This window comes from Peromyscus leucopus, chromosome 6 (assembly GCF_004664715.2).
Source record: "Peromyscus leucopus breed LL Stock chromosome 6, UCI_PerLeu_2.1, whole genome shotgun sequence".
Lineage (NCBI taxonomy): Eukaryota > Metazoa > Chordata > Mammalia > Rodentia > Cricetidae > Peromyscus > Peromyscus leucopus.
In genome coordinates this window covers 46,295,688-46,310,999 of record NC_051068.1, presented here as the reverse complement: position 1 = coordinate 46,310,999, position 15,312 = coordinate 46,295,688, and the positions used below count along the sequence as shown (strand labels likewise).

At 43.0% G+C, this 15,312-nt stretch overlaps 1 protein-coding gene across 2 annotated transcripts in view; it reads right to left on the bottom strand.

Moving 5' to 3' along the window:
• Nucleotides 1–15,312, bottom strand: part of LOC114691717 (IQCJ-SCHIP1 readthrough transcript protein) — a 735,800-nt gene that overhangs the window by 154,984 nt on the left and 565,504 nt on the right. Inside the window, exon 1 of one of the 2 annotated variants that reach the window (XM_037206648.1) lies at nt 4,732–4,777. The exons of the other annotated variant lie outside the window; for it this stretch is intronic. The gene's annotated coding sequence lies outside the window, so the exon portion shown is untranslated. Of the gene's footprint in view, nt 1–4,731; nt 4,778–15,312 lie in introns of those variants that run through there. 2 annotated transcript variants of the gene reach the window in all.

Below are 15,312 nucleotides of genomic sequence, written 5' to 3'. Positions count from 1 at the left end.
TCTAAGGCAATGTTTTCTTATTTTATGCTCTGTCTAGTTTGGGAATTACTGCAGCGGGGAGAAGGAAGTCAGAGTAGGCAGGGACAGATGTGACGAGATGGGAAGAAGAATGTCTGCTCCCCCTGTGATGGTTAACAGAGAGAAAGTCAGCAAGCCCTGCCAACCACACATCTCTGGCAAGATCCACATGCCTCGCTCCAGTGACAGTTTCCCACTGCCAGATATCATCTTGCCACAAACAGAAAGTGCAGACCCAGAACACACTAGACAAACCTGCGCTTGAATTACAAGACAAGGTAGAGAGAAAGCATCTCAAAGATAGCCCCAAGGCAGGTAGGCAACAGACAGAGAAGTGTCCCTTTCCCTGAGGGAGGTGCCACAGTTCTTGACTCTTCCAAGTGCAAAGCTAGACATTAGTCAAGACAGTTCCCCAGGTTTCCCCCTCATGGGTGCTTCATGAATGAATGACGTCATCAGCAGAAGTCAAGCAAATAGTTGAGGATGTTTTAGGTCATTCAGCTCCACCCGAGTCTCTAGTAACCTGCCTAATATAAAATCACTTCCTGCTCTCCATTGCAAGGCTTTCTTTTCATAGCATCCTCCATGGGGTTAAAGGCTTTAAAGAACACAGTCCAAAGCCCCATGAGATCCAGCAGCTTTAAGCCACATTCACAGATCCACCACCATCCCCACAGCTGCTTTTCGGTCCTACTTAAGCACACACTTTTTTTTTTTTTTAAATTAAAAAATAAGGAAAAAAAAAAAAGCCAGGCGGTGGTGGTGCACGCCTTTAATCCCAGCACTAGGGAGGCAGAGGCAGGTGGAGCTCTGTGAGTTCAAGGCCAGCCTGGTCTACGGAGCAAGTTCCAGGACAGGCTCCAAAGCTACACAGAGAAACCCTGTCTTGAAACACTGCCCCCCCACAAAAAAAAAAAAGCTTATAGGGGCTGGGGAGATGTCTCCATGGTTCAGAGCACTTATTGCTCTTTCAGAGGATCCAGGTTTGATTCCCAGCACCCACAGGGTTGTTCACAACCATCTGTAACTCCTGTTTCTGGAGATCTGCCATTCTCTCCTAATATCCACAGGTACCAGACATGCTTGCAGTGTACATATATAAATGCAGGCAAAACATTCACACACATAAAATAAAATTTAAAAGAAACTTAAAATTTCATTTATGTATCCTTAGAAATATACCTATACTTGTAACAAGTTCAAAGGGCCAGAAGATCCACGGTAAGCATCTTTTAAAAACTTCAGTTTTGTGCATATATGTAGTATATATATATTGTGTGTATGTGTGGTGTATGAATATATGTGTTTTCAAGTGTGTGTGCATGCTGAAGTCAGAGGGAGACATTTTGTGCATATATTTTGTGTGTGTGTGTGTGTGTGTGTGTGTGGTGGTGGTGTATGAGCCTGTGTGTTTTCAGGTACATGTGCATGCAAAAGTCAGAGTAAGACATTGGGTGGCTGGCTCATTTGCTTTCCACCCTATTTTTTTTATGACAAGATCTTCCACTGAACCATAAGCTGGTCCTGGGATCTGTCTGTTGCTGCTTTTCAATATCAATATTGGGCAGACAGATTTGTATGTGAGTACCGAGTATTGCGCTCAGTCTGTTGACTTCATAGCAAGTGCACTCTTACCAGCTGAGCCCCAGGACCACTGTTTTATGAATGAGCTTTAGTAATTCTGTTAGGAACTGTTAAACACTGGGATGCAACAGACAGGGCCACCTGCACTGGCCATGTTTCTGACTCTCCCCAGCTGCGTGCTCAGGTACCATTACCATTCCGTTATGCACATGAACCGAGGCTCAGACACACAAAGGAAGAAGCCTAGAGTCTCAGATCTAATTTAAACTTCAATCCAATGTACTCTAAATCCAGCCTCTTGATGGAAGAGGTGTTAGTCCAGAACTGGAGATCAGCTGTGGGGGTGGGGGTGGGGGTCATTCTGCTTCCTGGGCTGGTGACTGCTGTGACATATACTTGGAACATTTCTGCTGCTGAAAAGTCTCTCTACCTTCTAACGATGGCAGAGAGATGGTCTTCCATATAGGAGTATGTCATATACATCCCTGTTAGAGTGAAACACTCCTTCTCTCAAAGCGGCCTGAACAATGAAAACAATGTAAGGAATAAGAGCGACATTCTCTAAAACATGTGTGTTAAAAGATCACATAGAGTAGCAGCAATCGCTGTTACTGAAGCACAGGTCTGCCATATAGTAACAAAAAAGTTCCCTTAAAATGTTTGTATTGGGGTGAACTACTTCTACAGAGTTGCTGAGATGGTTTCCAGTTGCTCTTCAAGCACATGGAATGTTGTATACCAAAGGAAAACGTCAACTACCCTTTGTCTCTGAACACACAGTAAGTGCAAGTGCATTTGCTTTAAAGAACACCCACAATAAGCCTGGTTAATAACTAGGGATGGATTTCCCAGGGAGCTCCGTGTCCTCGCTTAAAGGGGGCTAAAAGGAAGACAATGAGCTCTGTGGTTCTAAACTTGTGCTACAGAGCTGGTTTCTGCTTCCCAGCCTTGTTTCCTCCTCCAGGGATGGCGTATTTCTTCAGGTCACGTGGAGATAAAAAATGAGTTACTCATTTACTTTGCCAACAAGGACACTGAGGTGCATACCAGCTAGAGAGCTTGTGTGCAGTCACAGAGTAAGTGAAGGGACTGGAAATGTATCCCAGGCCTGCTCAGTTCCAATTGGCCTTCCCACGTCATTGGAAAGTCCCTTCCAATCCACGTGTCAGTAGTGAGGAGACTGAAGTATGCTTCAAATAAATGGCCTTGTGAAGTCATACAGTTGGTATGTGACTGAAGGTCAGTCACTGTGTGAGAAGTGTAAGAAGCTGTGCTTCTTCAATGCCTTGATTTAGTTTACAGAAAATCACAGTGCATACCTGTAGAGATTTCCAGCCCTAGGGGTGGGTGGGGTGGGGTGGGGTGGGGTAGGGTGGGATTTTGCTTTTCTTGGCTGCATGCATATTGAAAGCATTATATATACACATATGTATGCATATGTTTAGTGTGTGTGTGTGTGTGTGTGTGTGTGTGTGTGTGTGCAGACATTCTATGCCCATGGATGACAGTGGACAACCTTCAGGAGTCAGTTCTCTCCTGCCACCTTGTAGGATCCCCGGATGGAGTTCAAATCATCAGGCCTGCAGTATATCTGACAGTACATCTTTCTGTATCAGCTTGATAAAAAACAAAACAAAACAAAACAAACAAACAAACAAAACGAAGCAGAGCTAGGCCCATAAGCTCATCTCTCACCTATGTTGTGACTGTGAACTTTAGGCGTGGATAGTAGTATTTGTGAGTAGGTCACACTCAAGAGAGTCCTTCATGACTTTAGAGCTCAGTGTAGCAAGTCAGCGTCAGACTTTGCCCACCCATCTGAAGCCAGGCATGAGAAGAAGCCCTTGCATGGAGGAGGCCCTGCTGAGAAAAACAAAACCTTCTCCAAGGAGTCTTGAGGAAGCACTAACAAGTGCACAGGACACTCCATTACTTAATAATAAATTCTTCAGCGACTACTCAGATATATGAATATTTTTACAAGGCACGGAATATGTAAGGAATTTTAATCCAATTTTAAACCTTCCTACCACCAAACACTGCATAGTAACCGGCCTTGGAATGATGAATAACCCCTGACTGAGCAAGGAGGAAAGGCGACCCCATGCCCTGCAACACACCATCTCTCTTTTTAAATTCCTGGGCGGACTTCTCTTTTGGCTGCAGCTGACGGATGGGCTTGGTTAAAAGGCTTGGGGCAGAAGATAAAATGACCATCAAGTAGTCTCCTCCTCGGCCACACCCACTTCTCTTTAGGCTATCAATAAAATCCCAGTCCCAAATGGATGCCTCTTAGCCTCTCCTAGGCACCCACTCCGCCAGCAAGTCTTTGGGTCTTAAAAGTTCCCTTAGTTGATTTCAGATTGGTAACGTAAGAGGCTATAGATCATGGGAAGAAACATCTGGAAGCTGACTTAGTAAATGATGGAGGTATAATCAGCTTAAGGGCGACTAAGCCTCCCAGCCATGTGCTGGTGAATGACAGAATCCCCGAGCGCGTGGTACTTGGGGGACACTTTCCCACAACCAGAGTCTTCCTCACCCACATAGTCTCTTGTTGCAGTGTATCACAAGACTTCTCACAGGCAGCCCTCCCCAGTCCACCGGGAGTCTGTGTCAGCCAAGCCTTACTGTGATGCAGACAAAGGGTTAAGTCTGCAGCCTTCCATGCCCTAGCTGCGGTGGACATTGGCTGCCTGTACTCTTTCCTCTGCAGTCAGCCCTGGACTCCAGCTTGTACACAGTCACCAGCACTTGCAGAGCATTGTTTCCTGCCGTCCCTGTTTGCTTCAAACTTGCAGCTCGCCAGATTACATAGCCAGAGAGTCGAACTTACCCCTCACGGCGTTGCCTAGAATCTGCTCTCACTTTTCCTGTCCCGGAGTGCCTCGGGCACCTGGAACCTGACTGCTCCATAGCTGGTGAAGTTAGACTGCATCCAAGCTGGCTGCCTTACTGCACATTTTTCTAGTAACCTTGCTTTTTCCTTCAACTCAAACTTCTGCAAGCAGCACCCTATCTGCTGCTGACGCTCAAATTCTCTAGTCTTTCATAAAAGCCTTTTCAACCCATCTTGGGAACAATTCTGGGAGGGGGGCGCTCATGGGGAGGGGAGGTTTGGGAACTCACCTGCGCAGCAGCAAGGATCAGACACAGGACAGGGCTGCCTGCAAACTTCCCAGGGACTGTCTGCAGCCAAGTACCCTTAAAGGGCCAGGGTACTTTTCGCCATATAAGGAAGGCAGTTTTGCTTGTCTGCAGCCTGGGCAGAGCAGCTGGTCTCTGGGTGTTGAGGAGGCTTAAGCCTTCTGGGGGCATCTGGAGCCTGTCGATTCCTGAGGCAGGTTACTTGAGCCTTGATAAGGCACAAGAATAACGCTTGGCTAAGCATTTTAAAGGTCAGAAAGCCCTTTCTAGGGGTTTATCTTCTTGTAAAGGGAGTTTCTGGCAACTTGGAAGTTTTCCTGAATGCCATGAAAGGCATTCTGCTTCTAGTTCGGCTTTGGCTTTCTGGAAATGAGTGGCTCTGATCTTTTCACCCAGGCCAGGCAGACTGTAACTCCTTCCTCCAGATGAGGGGGTGTAGAGCACTGGATGGTGGTGAGGTTTGTGGTGTGATTTAATACACTTCTTCACCAGAAGCAGAAAACCAGACAGAGTGAGGACCGGGCAAAATTAGGATTGGCATATGCAAGACACCAGTAGCTGAGAGAAAGGCTGAAAGTAACAAAATAAAACATGCAGAAAACAAAACAGAAGCCAAGTAGAATGAAAATAACTCATGAAAAGGGCAGGTGCCCTTTTGCGGCATTCAGGAAAGCTTCCAAGGTTCCGGAACTGGAGCCATTGAGCCTTGGACCCTTTTCCAGCTCCAGCTCGTCCACTGTCAAAAGCGCTTTTCTCCCATAACGAACCAACTACCCACATGTCTGTGTCTAAGTTCTTGTGATGTAAGAACCTAGAAATCCCAGTGGGTATCCATCAACCCCGATATCTACCATACCTTCCCTGAGAATAAGTGGCGTTTATTTTGCTCCTTCCCAAACAGATAAATGCACGTTTTTCTCCACCAAGTCACCGGCCCCCACTCGTAAGTGCCCCTCTTGGCCTTAGCCTACAGCAAAAGCTGCCAGCCGCCTTCTCTTTCCAACAGCGGCAGGGGAATGTGTTTCAGCAAGAGAAAACATTTCCTGCAGCTGATATTTAAATGCGAAGCTGTCCTGTTCGTTTGGGGGTAGATTAAAGGCAATTATGAAAGGCTAGATGCTAAGAAGAAAGTGGAGTTTAATTTAGTCATCACTTGGGTGGCAACACGCTTCTGTCTTTGCAGCCAACTGGCCATGCTCCTTTGAAAACGCTTTTAAGTCTGCCAGGTAGCTCTAGCCAGCACCCACTCAGCACTTAGCTAACTTGGCCCAGTGCTGCCTGCACCGTGGATCTTTAAGAATGGAATTTGGCACCCGGTAGAGAGGCTTGTGTTACCTCCTTTCACAGATGTGTGAGTGTGTGTTTAAGGACAAAGAGCACTTGGTTTTCCTCTACACTCCGGTTAGGTCTACAGCAGACCAGGAAACAACTGGGTAGAACCTGGGGTATCTGTCTGGTGTCCACAGCTTTGGGAAGACAGTGGATGTTTGCTAAGTTATTGTGGTTGTTGTAGAATAGACACGGGTTTCTCTGCTTCATCGTTTCTTTTAGCTCAGTTAGTGTTTCTTTTCCACACCAGCAAGTTTTCTTCAAGGGCCGCAATCAAAGGAAATGCTTTTGAAGGTTTTCCTTCTGGTGTCTCTATGATCCAATAATCTGATTGCTAGGAAACAACTAATCAGAAACAACACACTATGTGAGGATGTTCCTTATATTGCTATTTGTAATGAAGAAAATAAGAAGTGACTTAGACTCTGAGGTCACTTTGTGTACCAGTAACAACAGCTCCTGTTTGAGGATTGCTCTGTAAGTGCCACGCATGATTCCAAAACCTTCCTAGAGAAAACTCAACCCTCAGCACAAACCTCTGAGATGGAATGGCCATCATGCCTCTTCCTAGGCCACAAAATGAAGGCAGGGAGGTTAAGAAATTGGTATTCGAATTGAGGTATTTTCATTCTGTGTTGAGCATCATAATAAGCACCGTGGTTACACATTTCGAGAATGCAGAAAGGACCCTGCTTTCATGCAATGGTTAAAAGTAGAAAGTATACTAGGCATGGCAACTATAATCTCAGCATGCTAAAGGCAGGAGGACTGAGTGAAGTTGAGGCCAGCCTCTGCTACATGGTGAGGCTCTTCCAAGAAAACACAACAGAACGAAACAGAAGAATAATTTTGTGAGGTGAGGAGACAATGCCATTGGTAAAGTGCTTACCAGGCCTGCATACATGAATCCTCAGTTTAACTCCTCAGAATCCATGGAAAAAGCTGGTCACGGGGCTGATGACCGGTGATCAAGAGCATAGCCTACTCTTTCGAGGACCCAGGATTGATTCTCAGCACCCAGCTAGTGGCTCACAGCCATTTGTAACTCCAGTTCTAGCAGATCCAACACCCTCTTCCAGTCTCCAAGGGCACCAGGTACACATTTGGTACAAATACACACACACACACACACACACACACACATGTAGGCTAAATACACACACACACACACACACACACACACACACACACAAACACACTAGCATGGTAGCCTGCCAGCAATCTTAGCACTGGGGAAATGATAATTTTCCCTAAAACAAAATAGATCTTTTTGTTTGTTTTTAATTGAGACAAGGTCTCTCTATGTAGCCCTGGCAGTCCTGCAACTTGCTATACAAACCAGGCTGGCTTTGAGTTCACAGAGATCTGCCTGCTTCTGCTTCCATAGAGCTGGCAGGTTAAAGGTGGTAGACACTACACCTGCTAAAATGGATTTTTGTTTTTGTTTTTCAAGACAGGATTTCTCTGTGTAGTCCTGGCTATCCCGTGTCTCACTTTGTAGACCAGGCTGGCCTCAGACTCACAGAGATCTGCCTGGCTCTGCCTCCTGAGGGCTGGGATTAAAGGCATGAGCCACTATGCCTGGCTTAAAGTAGGCTTTTAAAAGGAATTTTCACAAACTGCTTTTAGTTTGTGGCCTTGTTCTAGCACTCAATGTCACACGCTAGGGCTAGATTATAGAGTGACAAGAGTGTTTCTGGATGGTGCCTGTTATGGTTGAGATGTGAAATGTCCCCTACAGACACCAGGGTTTGAACACTGTCCCTAGCTAGTGGAATGATTTGGGGTATTTGTGGAACCTTTAGGTGGATCCTAGCTAGAGTATGATATGGGTCCTTGGGCCTTTAGGGTTTTATACTGACTCTGCTTTGGTCCCAGCTCTCTACTTCCTGATCTATATCAGGGCAGGAGAGGAAGACAGAGAACATTACAGTCAAGTTGGAAGGGAAAGGAGCCCCTCACTCTGGAGTCTAGTTGAAGTTTCTCCCCAAGTGAAAGCTAATAATTCAAGCCAAGCATAAGTACAACCTGAAGAAAGACAACATCACAGACATGCTAAATTGGAAGGGGGAAATCCCACAGGGCTCCACCCCAGTCAAGTAACTACAGGCAACCAGGGAATGCTGAGCACAGAAAAATTAGTCTTCCCCAAGGATGAGCCTCCTAATTGGCTTTCCAGTACCAACTGGTTAACCCTGTAATCATATACATACAAATAACACCAAATGGACTCAGCAGATGTATTTTTGTATTTATATGTTTATATATATTATATATGTCTATGCATTATATATAATATGTTATATATAAATACACACACATATATAGTGTATGTGCATGCGTGTGCATGTATGTGTGTGTGTATAACAATAACAAAGAAAAATAGGACATGGATTTGAAAGGGAGTGAGGAACAGGAAGAGGGGAAATAATATAATTATATTTCAGTAAAAGAAAAAAAGTTCCAGGCAGATTAACATTTGCCTCAAAAGTTCCCTACACATAGATAATATTCCTTTTACATAGAGATATTTTCAAATAAGAATGTTAAAATAGCAATGAGCTATGTTTAAGGCCTAAGAACATATGACATTGGCATATGGCCTTACTCCTTTCCCAAATGTGAGCCTGTAATCTTTTGGGAATCTCATAAACAAGACCATAAACTCCATTTAGAGTAAGAACATATCTTAGCTCAGGTACAACCTTTGGGAACTAGAGTTTTACTTCTCAGTTGTATTTAAAGCACACCAGAAACCACCCTACCATCTCATTTGAGTTCCTTAGCAACCCTTTGAGATGTAGCCAGAAACTAACCAAACTGTGCATACACCATGCTTGGGTGTGTGGTCTCCTTTTCCCAAATGCCTCTCTATTGACACCCCCCCCCACACACTTAATGACTCGTCTTAAATTGTTTTCTGTGACAGCGTCAGGAACCCTGTGCTAGCGGCTCTTGACCCACTGCCTCTGTCCAGTGTCATTTGATTAGTAGCTACCACTGTAGACTGGCTTCTGGAAGGTCTTTCTCTCCGTGATGGAGCCTAACTCCCTGAGCCATGAGCCAATGTAAATCTTTTACCCGCTAAGTAGCTTCTGTCAGTTACAAGCCAAGAAACCAAGCCAGGAGGTCAGCTGTAATGTTGTTAGGGGTGGCCCTCCGCTGACAGTGCCATTCACAGAGATTGGTCCTGGGGCCTGTGTGTGCCGCACACTGCACACTGGCATTGCCTCCAACTCACTCTTTCTGAGTTGATTCACGTCTAAATCATAACCGGCACCATCAAGAGACTCTCCAGCCCAAGCGCATCATGGAGGGTACCGAAGTGAGACAAGCGTTAAAAGCAATCAAGAAGGTCAGGTCAAAGGGACATGTTCATCTTTTCTTTCCATCTGTGAGAATAAGATATTAGGCCCGTAGCGAGAGGTGGCACCCTGGGTAAAGCATTTAGCACAAAGCCTAAAGACTGAGTTCATTCCCAGAGCCCATATAATGGACAGAGAGAATTAACTCCTGACCTCTACACATATGCTGTGGCAAGCACATACCCACACACATATGTGTGCATTCACATAAATAAATATAACTTTTTTTTTTTAAATGTGGGGCTGTAGAGGTTCTCAGCAGTTGAGAGCACTGGCTGCTCTTGCAGGAGGACCTGGGTTTGATTCCCAGCACCCATGTGGCGGCTCACAGCCATCTGTAACTCTAGTTCCAGGTGATCCAACACCCTCTTCTGGCCCTCACAGGCTTCTGTACACACACGATGCTCATACATACACACAGCCAAAATACTCAAAGTACACCAATATATGTGCTCCTAGACAAAGAACTATAGGCCACAAAGAAATGCTGAGAGAGAAGTAGTCTTCTCCAGGGAAAAGCACACTGATTGGTTATCCAATACCCCATGGTTAGCCCTGAAAACATAAATACAAGTAACATGAGCAGGGTGTATTTTTGTATCAGGTTGTGTATGTGTGTGTGTGTGTGTAACAACAATTAAGAAAGAAAGGGCCATAAATTTGAAAGAGAACAAAGAGGGTTTGGAAGGAGGAAGAGGAAGGGGTAAATGACATAATTATATTTATAATCTCGAAAAATGAAAAAGCCACTTACAACACACAAAATTGAAATAAATAAATCTTAAAAGAAGAATCAGGCATTGTATTGTAGTCATGCACAGGAGAGGTATTTCACCATAATTTTTCTCTCATGTGGATGACAACAAAGGATTCAAAATCAAAAAACGTTTATCAGTCACAGAGGATGAAGTTAGTTGTTATAGGAATAAAGAGGGAACTTTGATACTTTAATTCTCTATAATTAAAAATTTCTGACAATGCTTTTAACTGTTGAGGGGTGTAGTAGCTTGATATATTTATATTCTGTGAGATTACAGAATGAAGTTAAGTTATAAGAACCAATTTACAGTTTATATCAGGAGGCACTAATATATTTACAGGTTTGAACTCAGTAATCATAGTTTGTTATTTGAAGTTATTTCAGAGATTTTTTTTCTGTCTTGCAAGAGGAGAGAAGAAAGGGCAAGAAAACCATGTGACCCCAGAAAGAAAAGAGTCAACAGATTAAGGTTTTTCTGTTAAAATGGTAATAATATAAACTATAATTTACCTAATAAAAATATAGGTTGGCTTAAGGCATTTCTAATATGCTTATTGGCTGGATATATATCACTGCTAGACGCTAGAAATGTGGGGTATCTTCCCCGGAAAGCAGCCAGCCCCATGGAGAGGCCTTTGCTGCAGTCCCCGAAGCTGTGTGGACTGGACTACCCAGGCTGATTGGAGCCCAGATGGTGACATCACGTGCCATGAATACTGGACATGGAACTACAGGATTTGGTGTTTGCCCTGCTGGATTTTGGTCTTGCTTTGGTCAACTTTTCCTTGCCATGCCCCATTTATCTTTCTTGGAATGGGACTGTTTAATTCTGTGCCATTGCAGGCTGGAAGTGTGTGACTTCTTTGAATATTTTTGGTTTTTGTTTGTTTTTTATTTTATAGGTGCTCACAGTTAAATGGGTGCCTTGAGTTGAACATCACTGTGACTGTGAAGCTATTGGACCTCTAACATTGAACTAAATCCACTTTAAATCATGAGATGGCTATAATCTCATATGAGGACCAGGAGTGGGGCGTTATAGTTTGAGTGTTAACTATCTCCCACAGGCTCATGTGGAATGTTTAGGCCCTAGCTGCTGCTGGGGTTTTGGGAGGCTGTGAAAGCTTTAGGTGGTAGGGCCTAGCTTGACTACACGGGCACTTTAGGGGGATGTCTCTCCAGCCTCACTTCTGGCCTGAGAGTTCTCTTTCTAATTCCTGATCTGAAGAGATGGGAGGAGCCATATCACATGTTCTCACCACCATGCCTTCCCCACTATGATGGAAAGTACCCCGTGAGCCCAAATAAGCCCTTCCTCATTGAGGTCGCTTCTGTTAGGCAGTTTGTCACAATAATGAGAAAAGTAACCAATATAGTCATATCATAGTTCATTATATATATTGAAAAATAAAAAGTGAGTATAATAAAAAAATAAACTAAGCATCAGTATGTGTCAGGGGTTTATTAATCTTTTGGTGGACACATTTATTTTTTGGTTTTTATGGTGAGAGATATTTGTAACAGATATTTTATATATGATTTACTTATTTATTTTTTTATTTTCTCAAGACAGGGCCTTACTATGTAGCTCTTGGAGTTCTGGAACTCACTATATAGACCACATTGGCCTTGAACTCATGGAGATCTGCCTGCCTCTGCCTCCTGAGTGCTGGGATTAGAGGTGTAATTTATGTTATTTTTTATGTTCGTGCTTAATATTACCCTTAAGGATATCACAGTTGTTTGGCTTTAATGCACATTTACACTTATTTTTTTATTTAAGAAAAAGTTTTTGGGAGACTAACCGCTGTTTCTTTCTTTGTGGCTTTTAGTTTCTTTGGTTCAGAGTCTGATTTCCTTTTGATCACCAGGTCAGATGGAGGTCAGTGCACCTTTAATCTAAGCCCCCCCTCCTGTTTCTAGAATCTTGTCAGTTGCCACTTAACGCCAGATACAAAGCAGAAAATGTAAAAACAGTGATCTCCAACTCTGGCCAAGAACCCCCTGCGGCGAAACAGTTGCCTCCATCCTTTGACAGGTTCCTCTTCCAGCAGTCTTGGAAGCTCCAGCTGTCTTTCTGTAAAGGTTGACACCTGGCCAGCGGCACAGGGCTTTTACGAGGAGTGCTATTAACAGGACTCTCGATGGAGCCGAGCAGAGAAAGGCTACAGGGAGCGCTGTTTTATAGTACAGCGAGGTAGCCATTTACTGTTCCCATAAGCTATTTCACTTGCAATAAAGGTCAATGGACCTTTTTAGGGAGGGGAGCTAGACCACTGTCTCAAACTGCCATCTGCAGCAGTCAAAATGACAGGCTTTTCTGGAAAGAGGTAAGCTGTTCATTTAGCTGGGAGAGTGCTTCAGTCTGACCAGCTGCTGGCCAAGGCTATAGAACATTCCCTGACTACAGTGCAGACTTCCCAAGCCGGACAGCGGCTTGACCTTGACTACAAAGCTAAGAAGGTACAGCAGACCACGGATCTGGTTGTTATTTTCGTATGTGAACTCTGCCAAGGAGGGTCACATTTCTGTACCTGGAACTATCTATTCCTAGATTTCCAGGAAGTGATATTCCAAACACCTGTGCTTTGAAGACAATGGAGAGGCAAAGTATCACACAGTAGAGTGATTCCACTAACAATTACTTTCTCTGTTTGCTGGGAATTTTAGGATTCTACCACTACTCCCAGTTTACTTGGCACAGGGGACTGAATTCAGGACTTCAGGATGCTAGGTAGGCACTCTGTCAGCTGAGCTGTATTTCTGGTCTGGTAAGTTTTAAAAAAAGTTTTATTTTCTTTTCAATTATGTGTGTATATGGTTATGTGCACATAAATGCAGGTGCTAGAGAAAGCCAAGGGCATCAGATATGGAATATCAACATACTATTACTACCATTACAGAACAAAAGCAGACAATAAATAAAAATAATCAGATAATACAAAAAATAGAACAAAATCCATAGTAGAGTGTATGGGCAATTGTAAGGCAGCTTTCATTATCTTGAGGATCCTACCAACACAATTTATCAAAGCAGTGTGGGCATATTATAACTTCTGATAAGTATATTAGGAACAAATAACTTAAAAAATTAAAAATGCACTCAATGAAAACAGAAATCTTGTTCATGGAAATAGGAATGAAGGCAGTTCTGGTTATGTTACTCAGTTCTCACAGTGTTTCGTGTATGTAGTGATCTATAATAACATTTTAAAATAATCTGGCAACCGCCAACTGAATTGAACCCATTTCAATGTTCTTGAAGGCAAAGATTTAGCAACCAGTTGATTTGCACAGGAACTTGTTATGCAGGCATTAAAGTCATTCATTTTCTTAGTATCCTTACCAACCTTTTAGATGAGTATTTCAGATTATCCTTATTTGTTTGTTTATTTATTTATTTATTCTTTCTTTCTTCCTTCCTTCCTTTCTTTCTTTCTTTCTTTCTTTTCTTTTTGGCTTGGATCTCAGTACTTTGCAAACCAGTACGGATCCCATTACAAGAGGCTATGAGAATGCTGTTGGAAAAGGGTGCTAGGGAAGGGTTTTTCAATTTATTGAAAACTATGTGTATCTATAAACTATGTGTATCTATAAACAATGTGTATCTATAAACTATGTGTATCTATAAACTATGTGTATCTATAAACTATGTGTATCTATAAACTTTGTCTATCTATATGTCTTTGAAGGTCTCTATGAATGGATGGATGCCCAGGATAACTAGACCCCCAATAAGGATGCTGGTCTAGGGAAGAGTGGTCAAGAGTCAGGAGGTGGAGCCATCCTCTTTGGATTGTAGATTTTTCCTGAAACCCTTGGCCTTAGATCTTTCCAAAAATCCTTGGCCAATCTTTTCCTGTCTTTGCTTCTGACTCCATTAGCTCATAGAAAACCAGCTCACGATCAAGGCCAAAGTTTTCAATACATAAGGAGTCATTTTAAATCAATAAGAAAACTATGATGATGCTACTAGAAAGAGTTGGGCAAATGATATAAACAGGTAGTTACCCAAAGAAGAACTTCCAATGGGCCAATCCCATGGAAAATGTTAAAAATCACTCTGTGATCATGGAGATGTCATTTAAGACAACAAATAACATTTGGAAAGTCAAACTAGAAAAATTAATATTTAGTGGTAGTTGGATGGAGAATAAACAGTTCAGTGAATGCAGGGAGTGATTGGACACTACACATAAAAGCCTTAGGAAATGCAGACTTGAACAGGCAACCCCAGCCCCATAATTCTTCTGAGGTAAACACAAGTGTGCAAGTAAAATTCAGTCTTGGATCTTATGACAGCATGAATTTTAGTCAAGTTTCCTTTGGTCCCAAGTATGCTTGAAATGCTGCCTTGCATTTTCCTGGTTCTCTTGGCTATAATTCTTAATCAGTTTAGACTAATGACTTATATGCAAGTAGATTGACTTTATCCAGTTTGCTGTTGTTTATCTGAGAAGAGAAATGTGAGCTGATGGGTATGATACATCTTTTAGGGTTCACATGTAGAACTAGGGTTAAATTTTCTGCAAAAGACAGGATGTGAGATAGGCTAGCATATCTACAGTGGTGAAGAATGGAACTGATTTACAAGTCCTATCTGGGCTAGGTGGTGGTGGTGAATGCCTTTAATCCCAGCACTTGGGAGGCAGAGGCAGGTGTATCTCCAAGTTCAAGGCCAGCCATGTCTACAGAATAAGTCCAGGACAGCCAGAGCTACACAGAGAAACCCTGTCTTAGAGGGGAAAAAAAATCCAATCTGGGATATGAAGTAAACTCTCACATCATGTAATGAGATAGTCTCTTTCCTTCCCCTGGAGAGAGTCTTAATATATAGTCTAGGCTGTCCTGGAACTTGCTATGTAGACCAGGCTGGCCTCAAACTTACAGAAATCCACCTGCCTCTAGCTCCTCATTGCTGGAATTAAAGGTGTTCGACACAATGCTAGGCTTAAAAACGTCCTTGTAGAAGACTAATGATGTGGAAATAGATTTGTGTTGAGGAGAGAGCATTGCAAAAGAGAATATAAAATTCACTTTCACGTTTTTAACATGCTCTCAAAGAAAGAAATGTTATGTAGAACACATTAGTGATACAGGTGTCTGGGT